The sequence below is a fragment of the Mastigoproctus giganteus genome, chromosome 10 (assembly GCF_048544385.1).
Source record: "Mastigoproctus giganteus isolate SK-2022 chromosome 10, ASM4854438v1, whole genome shotgun sequence".
Classification (NCBI taxonomy): Eukaryota; Metazoa; Arthropoda; class Arachnida; order Uropygi; family Thelyphonidae; genus Mastigoproctus; species Mastigoproctus giganteus.
The window spans coordinates 216348346-216360865 of NC_143584.1; the positions used below are offsets into that span (position 1 = coordinate 216348346).

General features: G+C 36.7%; 1 protein-coding gene across 2 annotated transcripts in view; it reads left to right on the top strand.

Annotated features, from left to right (window-relative positions):
• The first annotated feature begins 1976 nt into the window (after nt 1-1976).
• LOC150079908 (putative fatty acyl-CoA reductase CG5065) overlaps nt 1977-12520 on the top strand; it is a 269862-nt gene continuing 259318 nt past the window's right edge. Inside the window, exon 1 of one of the 2 annotated variants that reach the window (XM_090383628.1) lies at nt 1977-2110. The gene's annotated coding sequence lies outside the window, so the exon portion shown is untranslated. The remainder of the gene's footprint in view (nt 2111-12520) is intronic. The other variant, XM_090383627.1, reaches the window with a different exon arrangement.

The window sequence follows — 12520 nt, forward strand, 5'->3', positions numbered from 1 at the left end:
TAAATATTGAAAAATAATTCTAATTTTAAGAAGGATGTGAATCTTTTGGAATGGGTGCAGGGAAGGGCAACCAAATTAGTCCTAGACACAAACGTGCGCTCTTACCACGAAAGATTTCAGTTTTACAAATTGCTGAACTCAGAAACGAAGCGCTTACGATGAGATCTTTAAATGGATTGAGTAGTCTAATTGCTGACTCCTTGTGCTTTATAGCTGCCACAAATTGCAAAAAGATCATTATAGGACATATGTGAATATTTGCTTTCAGCCAGGGTAATTGATTCTTGGAATAAACTTCCATATGGTGTTATGGAAATATGTAGTTTGATCAAATTTAAGGAAGAATTAAAAAAAAAAGTATTAGAGGGGTTGGACATATGAGGTGAGTAGTGTTTTTTTATTATTATTTATTGTTGATGCTGTATAAGCTTGTTTCCTTGCATTATTTGCCACTACTAATACTAGTATTAATACGTCTGGGACTCTGATGCATTTATTTTTAGAAGCCCTTAAATATGGTTGAGGGAGTGGTCATGATATGCAATAATTTCGTTGTTCGGGGTTCCCTCTACGTTGTAGGACAGGTGTATGAACAGATGTTGTACGTTGCTGCTTTTGAGTAATCGCACCACTGAATTCGGCCTTGATATCTCCTTGCCAACTGAGGGACACGTTCTACGAAGTTTTTTTACCCTACTCGAGAGTTTTCCGTATTCGGCAAAGGTAATGGTTTGTTTCAAAATAATGATGATATATTCATGCGCAAAACAAAGTTGCTTCCATATTGCTCCTAATGTCCTAATTACTTTAGTTGGAATATAAATAATTCAACTTGACGCTAGTATTGCTTTCTCTATTTTTTTTTTTTTTCAGCAGTCCCAAATAAGCACCAAGCCTCGCTAATTTGGTGAATAAATGGTAAAGTTTGAGACACTGGATTTATTACCCATTTTCAGAGAATAGAGGGACAGTAAATAATAATAAGATACCAGACCTAACCACCCGTACACTTGGTACCAGTACCCGTCACGGGGTGGAACCCCAGTCAGGGAGAAATAATATATAACAACAACAATAATAAAAACACTTTTAACATCTGTAATATTCCACTATTTGGATTTTTCTGTTCTTCTAATTTTCACAATGAGTTGTAGAATTAATATGTTACTAATTCAACCATAGCTGTACAGGAGAAGAAAATTAAAATAAAAACTACACATTAGAAACCAATGCGAATGTAACCCTTCTCAGTACAGACTAGTAGAGCCCTTCCCCGCGGTGCCATTCTTTAAGGGACGCCAAAAGCAGAAGAACAATGAGACAAAAAATATATATCCTTAGTAAAGGACGCCAGAAAATTTTTCTGCCTGGGGTCGCAGAAATACCTTGGTACGGTTCTAGAGGCGCTCTTAGGGTTTTTAGCTCCCCCAGACGAAATGTATTTGGCTCCCTTGAGATACTTTTATTAAATATTATTTTAATAAAAATTTTGAATATCGGTAACCCCAGACGTTGACGCCCCTACGCCCTGAGTATCAGTCTTATTTGTGTTCAGCCGGCCCTGCCACAGGTGGCATTTTTTTTTTTTTTTTTTTAATTTACAGTATATTGTATTAGGCCAACCCCACCAAAGTTTGGCAACACCGCTGTGTATTATACAGATAATTACAGCTGGATTGAGCCGATCCGCCCCTTTAAAAATGAAAATAAGAATTAAAAGTATGAGATGCGTTCAGGAGCTTATACAATCTGCTCTCTACCGACTCCTACAATTTGAATATTTTTTTAAAGGAGAAAGATTAAATCTTAATTGCAAAATTACTAGTGAATTTTACAATTAAGCAAAAGGCTGTAAATTATAAATGTTATTAATTGTAAAAGATAAAAATAAATAAAATATAATGAAATAATTTTGTGAAAATAATTTATTCTAACATTTCGATTTCACATCACAGCTCCATTCGCTAGTTGAGAAACGAGGGTGTGCCGGCGTATTGCTGGTGAGAGAAATCTGTAGTTAGGCTAAATGAAGCCGGTTCTCCTTGCGTGTGATTTGATTTGTGCCTGAAGGCGGTTGACAAGAAAAGACTACTATAACGGTGAGGAAATTGTAAGCAATAAATGTAGAACAGGTTTATATTTGGGATATTGTTCCCCGGGAGTTTTAAATCCACATATTAATTTTTAGCACATATAGGAGAATGAATTGCACGGAAGGCGTACATTCCTACCAATTTAAATGGCATGTAATGGGAAAAGTAAATCGATTTGTAGGAGAATAGAATCATCAAATGTACCCCTGAAAAAAGAAAAAGAAAATAGAATGGTTAAGATTTATATGTTTATTCTGTATCAGAGTATTTTATTTTATAGGTTTGAAACTACCCACCTGTTTTCCAAACTGTTTATTACTCCTGAATTTCATTTAGGTATTTTACACATTTTGTTTCCGATCAAATAATTCTCCACCCCCTGCTCTCATTTTTTTATTTTGTTCAGCTATTATTTAGTGTATTCCTCTTGCTCCAGTACGTGCTGATGGATGAATGTGTCAAAAATTATAAACTGTATTTTTAAAAACCCTCTTATCAGCAAGCTAATGATGACAGGAAAGGAGAAACGGGGAGAATTTTTTTTTAATTTTATTTTTAAAGAACGATGGAGAATGCACACTTTCCATCATAAGGAATAAAATTTGAAAGATTAAAGCACAGTTTTTTTATAAAAATTAATTTTGTTTACATAGTTTACATCATCAGAACTTTTTTTTTTTTCTGTTTTTATTCTATACAACATTGTTATATTTCAGGATAGATTTATATTTTATTTCCATAATAACTACCATAGTACATTCTTTTTATTGATATATAGAATGATATTTGATTTTAATACCTGTGGAGCATTTAATTAGCACTACAGCTGTGATAGTTTATAGAGAAAAGACCTTGAGTGTTAGGAAACTTATCAATAAAAATTTCTTGCAATTGCTGACTAATCAGTATGAAAGGGATAGGATTTTTCATTATAAATCACAAATATTAAAATAAATTTAATAAAATATACAAATCAATATTGATAAATATAAACATAAAATAGATAAAACCAGATAAGAACAACTAATAACATAGAAATGATTAAAAGTGACAAAAATAGACAAAATATGGACTGCCTCATTATCAACTCTTAGTTTATAATTATCATCAAGGACTTCACTTGGGTAAGAGTTATCTGATCCCCAAATGAGGCTCAGGCAAAACCAGTATTTACTTAGTGTGCAGAACTACTTTTGGATATCAGTTTACATTTTAATCAGTATGATACTTAAATTTAGTTTTTCTTATATTGGTTCTAATTGTTTATTTACATAATCTTTCCTTTTTCTTGGTCATCTAGCTTTTTTTTTTTAATATAAAGGTAGTGTTCTACACAAACAATAAAAGGCAGTAGGCCAAGTGCATGATAGTTATACTTTGGAATATATTAGGAAGGAAAGCATTATTACTGCACAAATTTATTTATATAGACCAGTTTATTGAGATACTTAAATGGTACAAACCTCCTTCCACATAAAATATACAATTTGGTTAAACAAAATGTAGCCAGCCAAAGATTCTATTATGCTCAATATTGTCACTCTTGAGTGTTTAAGTAAAGTGAAATTTTAATAGTGTTTTCCTTCATTGAAAATATATATATTTTAAGGATCACCATGTCATGTTCTTTCCAAATTGTTAGTTATACTTCAGTGACTAAATAATAAAACTTTGATTTATAACAGCATAGTGGTTTTTGCCATTTGTTAGTCATTTGGAGAAGATTGGGTCCAGACTTTCTTGGGTGGGGGGGGGGGATATGATATATGCAAGGATGGCCCCAGGATTTTCTAAAGGGGAGGGTTGAAGCAATCAGGGGGGATAAAGCAGTGTTCCGGGGAAACCTTTAATCATCATGTAGTTCACATTATTTTGATCATACAGAGGAAGAGCTATAGCTCCTTTAATCGCTACCTGGAACTTCTGTATGTGTGTGATTGTTAGTAATACAACTTCAAATCTGAAACAATATTTATTCCAATTTTTTCAGGTTCTGTGTGGGGATAAATGTCCTGATCACCTCTCCTAGATCCACTGCTTGTTCTCGGTTAAAATTTCATTGCAGACCAGAGGAATTCTTGAAGGCCCTTCAGTTGGGCTACATTAGCCAGTATTAGATGGACGAAGTAGCATTTCTTCCTCTGAGTTATTCCAGGTTTTTCATCCTACACAACATGCAAATCAGCCCATGATTAGCATTTAAGGCAATATGTCCTTAGATGCTAATGTGTTATATAAATAATAGTAATAACAACAACAACTGGGGTAAAATCAAAACAACATAGTTGCTGAAGTTAATGCATTCAGGTTAGATTTACAAATAGGCAGAGGAAGCAAGTGCGAATAAGCAGCTGATCATATTCAAAAATATGGACAGCTGCTTATAGCAAATGTTTTCACTTTTTGATGAGCTGCGATATGCTGTCTGCAAGAGATGACGTACAATACTCATACTCTATGCAGAGTATGAAAGGTCCTAACTGTCATCATCATGATCATTCTAAGGGCCAAGTCCTGTCGCCACAGAAATCTTTTTTCTTCACTCAACCAAAATTTGGGCTTTTTGTTTTGCTTCACTGAAGTTCATTCTTGAGAGTCAGGGAACGTCATCAAATGGTGTTATTCTTGGTCATCCTCTGCTTCTTTTCCCTTCAAGCTGTTCTTCTAGTATGTTTACTATCCAATCATTGTCTCCCTAGGAACTGCACCTTACTCTTTATTATGGTTTTCTTGATTGTTCTTTGTTCCTCAGCTACTCTGAGGACCTCTTCATTCATCTTTTTGCCTCTCCAGTTGATTTTCATCAATGATTTCTAGCAAAACATCTCAAATGCTTCAATTCTCCTCCAGTCTGTTGCTGTTACTGACGATTTTTCATATCCATACAGCAGTATACTCCATATATAGGTTTTTATGAATCCCTTCCTATTTTCTTTGTTTATCTTGCTTGCAATAAATGATTTCTTTTTCCTAAATGCTTCTTTCACTATTGTAATTCTACTTTTTATTTCTAAATGGCTTTTTCCATCCTCTTGTATAAATTCCTTCCAAGATATACTTCAGAGTGACCTAGATAAACCCCAGGGGCTCACATCTGGTGAGTATGGGCTTGGCACACCCAGGATCTTGAGCTGGAAATCATCATTCTTCTCCTTGGTGATTCCCTTCTACTTCTCTCTCTCCAGGGTAATTCTGTTTTTTTTTTTTTTTTTTTTCCAGCTGGTGCAGCATAAGCCTCAGTCTTCCTTGCACCATATGGCTAATTATAATAATAGACTTCAGGGATGGTTGGAAAAATCGCAGCTATGCTTTAATCCAGCAAAGTGTAAGGTATTGCACCTGGGGAACAGTAACTCCAAAATAACTTATAGAGTTGAGTTCAACACTTGGCAGAGTTGAACTAAAGCCTGTAGTGGAGGAAAGGGACTTGGATGTTATGATATGGTCAGACAAAGTTTTCCAAGCATTGTAAACTGGTTGCAAGGAAAGCCCATGGTGTTCTATCAATGAGTTATAGAACAATTGCTAGTAGAGATAAGGACATCATAATCCCATTATATAAGGCTATTGTTAGACCACACTTGGAACATTGTGTTCAAGTATGGAGACTGCACCTAAAGAAATACATTGTGCTTGTTGAAAGGGTCCAAAGACGAGTAACTCACCTGGTGAGATCAGCAAAAGGATGTCCAAATGAGGAAAGACTTTGAATATGTGGGTTGCAGAGCTTGGAAACTAGGCACCTTAAAGGAGACTTGATTGAGGTGTTTAAGGCTGTGAGAAGCATAAGCAAAATGAACGAGGACGAAATTTTCACGGTTGTAAATGATTCCAGAACAAGGGGCCATAATTTCAAGTTATGGGGGAGATGTTTAGACTGCATTGCAGGAAGTTTTATTTTAGCCAGCGAATTATAAATTATTGGAATAAGTTACCTACATGAGTGGTAGAGGCTGACAGTTTGGGGAAATTCAAAGGTCAGCTGGATTACCTACAGGAGGAAGGAAATGCATAGTTTGTCTATTTACTTTTCTCTTATTAATTATTATTATTATTTTATTTTATTTTTTGTTATTTTATTATTATTATTAATAATTTTTTTTGTCTGGTGCAGCATAAACCATAGGCTTCCTTACGCCATGTGGCCATTGCTAATACTAATACTATACAAATATTATACAAATGAACTACTATACAAATGAACTACTATACAAATGAACTTGTTCAATTTCCTTGTTATCCATTTCTATCATGTTCATTTTTCTTTGACTTTCTTTTCAGGCAACCATTATTTTTGTCTTTTTTTTGTTAATTTTGAATCCGTATTCTAAGAAAACATCTTCCATTGTGTTTTTCAACTCTTCCTCATTTTCTGCTAGTGCTGCTATTATCATCTGCAAAATGTGTGAATTGCACCTGTACTCCAATGTTTATTCCTTTGGTTTTACTCTTCACTTTCTCTAGAGTGTCCCCCATATACAAATTAAATATTAATGGTGATAATGCACTCCCCTGCCTAACTCCTTTTCTTATCTTAGCTATTACTTCATTATTTTGAAATTCAATTTTTGTTGTTTGATTTTCATATAATATTTTGATGGTTCATCGATCTCTCCAATAAAACTGGGCCTCCTTCATGACTGAAAAGCTTCTCCCAGAGAACACTGTCAAATGCCCTTTCTAGATCTATAAAAGCTGTGTGTGTGGTTTTATTTATAATTATTCTTTGATCTACAATTGTGCGTAGTGCTAAGATGGCTTCTCGTGTTCCTCTTCTATTTCAAAAACCAAACTGATCTTTGCTTAAAAACTGTTCTGTTTTCAGTTTAATTCTGTGTTTTATTGTGTTCAAAAGTATTTTGAATGTGTGGCTAAGCAGACTGATGGTTCAGTAGTTTTTACACTCTGTCGCATTTCCTCTTTTTGGCAATGTCACTGTCCAGCTGGCATCATGGCACCTAAAATTTTCGTTATGGCATTTAGTATTTAGAGCAGTATTGTTATAGACCACTCCTGTCTTCACATCACATGAAAAATATTTTGAAATTCACATCTTGATTAGGCAATAGTAATATCAGAACACCTTATGCTATATACATTGGATACTGTTTTCTTCACCACACAAGTTTGCTTGTGGCAGTTTATAGCATCAGCTACTACTGCTTGTGCCACCTTGGAACTTTGCCTTATGTCTTAGTTACCTTTATAAAAGATCACTATAGCAATATCAATTACTGTATTGCTATTGCTTAAGATATGCATTTTGCATTTAAAAATCATTCCTTGGGTACTGAATCAAGAGTGCTCTCATCATAGGCACTTGGTTTGTCCATATTTATAAAGTCCTACATGGTTAATTCCTCACTGTGGAAAGTGAACAGTTCATCTATATCATCCTTCTCCTTCTATTGAAAGTCTACTTGCCTAGCTAAAGTGGCAGATGGGGCAGTACCATCATTTGGCTGAATATCACCAGCATTGGTGATATTCAGAGAGAGCCCTGTCAATCAATTCGGCCCTGGAAAGATTGTGCAGGGCTCAAGGGGTAGAATTTTTTTCAGCCTGGTCTGTACTTGTTAACAGGAGAGACTGCTTCTACAGGGATGGGATACACTTAAATAGAAAGGGTGCAAGAATGTTTGCTGATGCTATCGAGGCAATGTTAGGTGGGTCGGAAAACTGCTAGATTGGGGGGATACAAGGACTAATAGATTAACAGTAGCCACTGGCAGAGGTGAAAGTGATTCTTGCACTGCTTCTATTGGAATGAGCCGCAGCCTGGAAAATAAGATGCAGGATATTTCAGAGACTGCTGGGAATCATTGGGGTACAAGTAAACACATGGGTTGTGTTAGGGTAGCTAAGAAAAAGAACAGGTGCATGTATACTTGTGTGTACACCAATGCTAGGAGTTTAGTAAATAAATTTGATGAATTTGAGGTATTGCTCAAAACATCAAAGGCAGATATTGTGGGGATTTCAGAGACGTGGTGTCACACAGATATAAGAAATGCAGAACTGGAATTTGGGGAGTACAATGTGTACAGAAAGGATAGACAGGATAGGAAGGGAGGAGGGGTTATGCTATTAATTAAGAAACACATAAAATCCAAGGAAGTGAAGCCAGTCGACATCGCTGGACAGTGCAGTGTCGAGTCAGTTTGGTGTGACATAAGCATTGGGAGATCAAAATTGAGAGTAGGAGTGTGCTATAGGCCTAATGACTCTGATGAGTATAATAAGAAACTGTTCGGAGAAATAGAGTGGGCCAGTAAATCAGAGAGTCTTATAATGGGGGATTTTAATTTCCCAGATATTGACTGGAATTTGGGGGCTGGTCACTCACACAGTAGCAAGGCTTTTGTGGATTTATTGGATGATTGTTTTCTACATCAGCATGTTCGGGAGGCAACTAGAGGGAGTAATACTCTTGATTTGATTATCAGTAGTGATTCTTCATGCATTAAGAATCTGCAGATAAATGAACCACTTGGTGGCAGTGATCACAGTGTGCTGAAGTGGGAGTTACTCAAAGAGGTAACTACCATTAGGGGTAAAGGGAAGGGGTATTGCTTTCGTAAAGGCGACTACAATGGACTGAGACAGTATTTAAATTCTATACAGTGGGATCAACTGATGATATTGCCAACAGCAAATTCAAAATGGGAAGCATTCAAAGAACTTATCGTGGAAGCTACTAGGCTTTACATACCAACTAAGAAATATTGTTCAAGGTTTAGGCCTAAATGGTTGTCAGATGAACTAATGAGGCATATGGCAGAGAAGAAAAATGCATGGGATACATACAAATTAACACGTGACACGGATGCCTATGATAGATACAAGTTGATCTGTAACCAAGTTACAAAGGAGGTTAGGCAGGCGAAGGCAGATTACGAGAGATCCTTGGCAAGGGATGCGAAGAAAAACAGCAAAGAGTTCTTTACTTATGTAAACTCTAGAAGGAAGGGGATGAATCAGATTGGTCCACTTGAGATCGATGGGTCAACTGTTGATGACCCTGCTCGGGTAGCTAACAAACTAAATGAATATTTTGCATCGACATTCACACATGAGGAGTTATTCAGCGAGGGGAATGCCAGAGGTGTATTCAACTCCAGCAGTAAGCTAGAGAATCTTGTAATAACTGAGAGCAAAGTGGAGGAGAAATTGTTGAAGATAAACACAAGAAAGGCACCTGGGGTGGATGGGATCTATCCAGTTATATTAAAGGAGGCAGCAAAGGAGGTAAGCAAACCCTTAGCCATAATTATGAGAGCTTCCTTGGACTCAGGGGAGGTACCCATTGACTGGAGATGTGCAAATGTGACCCCAATTCACAAAGGGGGATCAAAGGCTGACACAAGTAATTATAGACCTGTGAGTTTAACTTCTGTTCCCGGAAAATTAATGGAGGCACTGGTGAAAGAAGCACTGCAGGATCATCTAGACAAGACTTCAGTTATAGCTAGGACACAGCATGGTTTTGTTAAGGGGAAGTCTTGCCTGACCAATTTGATTGGATACTATGATGCAGTCACAAAAGAACTGGATGCAGGGAATAACTTTGATATTATATACTTGGATCTTAGAAAGGCTTTTGATACTGTTGCACATGGAAGACTGCTGCACAAATTGGAGCAGTGTGGCATTGGAGGCAAGTTGCTGCTATGGATAAAGGGGTGGTTGAGGGGGAGAAGACAGAGAGTGGTAATCAATGGACACTGCTCATCGTGGACTAATGTTATTAGTGGAGTCCCTCAGGGTTCAGTATTGGGGCCTTTATTGTTTTCTGTATTTATAAATGATATTGATGATGGTATATCAGGCTTAATGTCCAAGTTTGCAGACGATACGAAGGTTGGCAGGGTTGTCAAGGACACTACTGACACTATGCTGCTGCAACAGGATTTGGAAAGGTTGAGCAGATGGGCTTCGAGGTGGCAAATGAAGTTTAACATTGACAAATGTAAAGTACTACATATGGGAAACAGCAACCCCAGAGCAACGTATCAACTCTGTGGTACTACACTGACAGTGGTAGAGAATGAAAGGGACCTGGGGGTGGTGGTGCAGGCAGATATGAAGTTCTCTGAGCAGTGCAGACGAGCTGCAAGAGTAGCTCATGGTGTATTGTCAATGATATATAGGAATTTTTCTAGCAGGGATAAGGAGGTGATTATTCCCTTGTATAAGGCAATGGTCAGGCCACACCTAGAGTACTGTATACAGGCCTGGAGGCCTCATTTCAGGAAGGATGTAGAGCTGCTGGAACGAGTACAGAGAAGGGCAACTCGATTGGTGAATGGGACAAAGGGGTTCTCTTACGAAGAAAGGCTTAAGTTTTGCAAATTACAGTGTCTGGAAACTAGGCACCAGCGGGGTGATCTGATAGAGGTGTACAAAGCCTTGAATGGTTTGAGCATGCTCAATGCTGATGGGATTCTTCCTCTAGCTCAGAAAAATCACCTGAGAGGGCATAAATTCAAATTGAGGAAAGACAGATGTAGGATAGATGTGCGGAAATTTGCCTTTAGCCAGCGGGTGGTTGGTGGGTGGAACAGACTTCCATCCCTTGTCGTGGAAGTTGATAGCCTAAATAAGTTTAAGGCTCAGCTGGACAGGTATTTCGAACGAACAGAGGGGTGAAGTGGAAGTGGTTATTTTTATTTATTTATGTTACTTTTTTTTTTTTTTTTTTTTTTTTTTTGGCTGATGCTGCATAAGCTTGCTTTCTTGCATCAAATGCCTCTGCTAATGCTAATGCTAATGCATTTTGTGATATTATTTGTACATTTTGCCATATTTTATGCCAGAAAGTGTTATTTCTTCCTATATATATATCTGCAATTTTGTTAGCCTCAGGATGTAGTAAACCTACCAGAACTTATGATTGGCTTATTTCCATCTGTGGCAAGATGATGCTTGATTGTGCAGTGATGGTATTAGCTATAAAAGAGGTGACTTAGATACAATAACCAGATTAATGTTATGCTTCATGGCATAAACACAAATCTAACATTAGCCTATTGCTTATCTAAATTAAACAGATAACACGATATATTGTCCAATAAAATCCAGGTTTTCCTTGGTTCTGCAAATTGTGGCACCTGCGAGGTGTCTGATTGAGGTGTTTGTCTTTTGGCTGATGCTGTATCAGCTTGCTTGAGCAAACTCGGTGCAGTTGGGACTCTTCTTCCTGCTCAGACTATGCACCTGAGAGGACATAATAGATGTGCGGAAGTTTTCCTTCAGCCAATGGGTGGTCGATTGTTGGAACAACCTATCATCCATTGTTGTGGAAGTGGATTGAATAAATTCAAGGAAGAACTAGACAGACTATTGGAGAGGATGAATAGGTGAAATGATTTTTTTTTTTTTTTGGCTGATGCTGTATGAGCTTGCTTTCTTGCATCATTTGCCAATACTAATGTTAATGCTAATTTATTTGTTCATTATTATTATGTAATGTCTGTAGTGTTAGGGATGCAAAATTTTTTTTCTTGGGCAGTATGGCTCTATGCTCACACCCTTTCAAAGTACACCTGCAAGGTGATATACGTGATGATAACCATCTCTCAGTTTCAAATGCTGTTGTGGTTTTTTTTAGCAATATTGGTGTCCCCCCCCCCCAATTTCTTTCAATTCAAATGAATGAATGGTGTTTAGGCAAAACATTTTCTAACAAGTTACTGGCATCACAGTTTGTGAATGTGGAGACAGTTTCTTACCAAGAAAGGTTTCCAGATGTCAGGTAATTTCTGAATAATCAGTATGCTATTTTATTAAAGGCTAAGGGGCACAGAGCAAAATTTATTTCCAATTAATGATAATTGTTATAAGAATCATTAAGAATACAAAAGCCTCAATGAATTAAAAGTGATCAACAAAAGCCTCTCTTGAAGATCATGTCACTTCCCTTATGAATGCTGAATTCTGGATTGTTCAGTATGCTTCTGTTTCCTATTCTCAATCTAATGCCATGCAAAGTGATATAGTCAGCTCCCATTCAATCTGCTTACCATTTGTAGAAACTAACTCAAATGGATGTTCTCATTATTTTGAGGTCTGGAGGAAAAGAAATTCATACTAAAATCTTACTAATTATGGATATTATTCATAAAAAAAGTAAAGCAATCTTGTCTCGCCCATGTCGAAATCACTAGCTAGCTGTGATTTCAGCCACAACACAGCCAATATCTTTGAATCTCAAAACCTGTAAAATGACTGAAGAAGTCATGTCAGAAACACAAAATTTAAGGTCTATCATAGTAAAGTCATCAAAAATTGCCTTATGCTAAAAAGCACCTTTAGTAACATTGACTTCACTGTTTATGGTACCTCCTCTGTTGAAATAAAAATAAATGGGTTCATAATTCTGGTATCACTATTCCATATATACACAACAACATAATTACCAGCTTTGA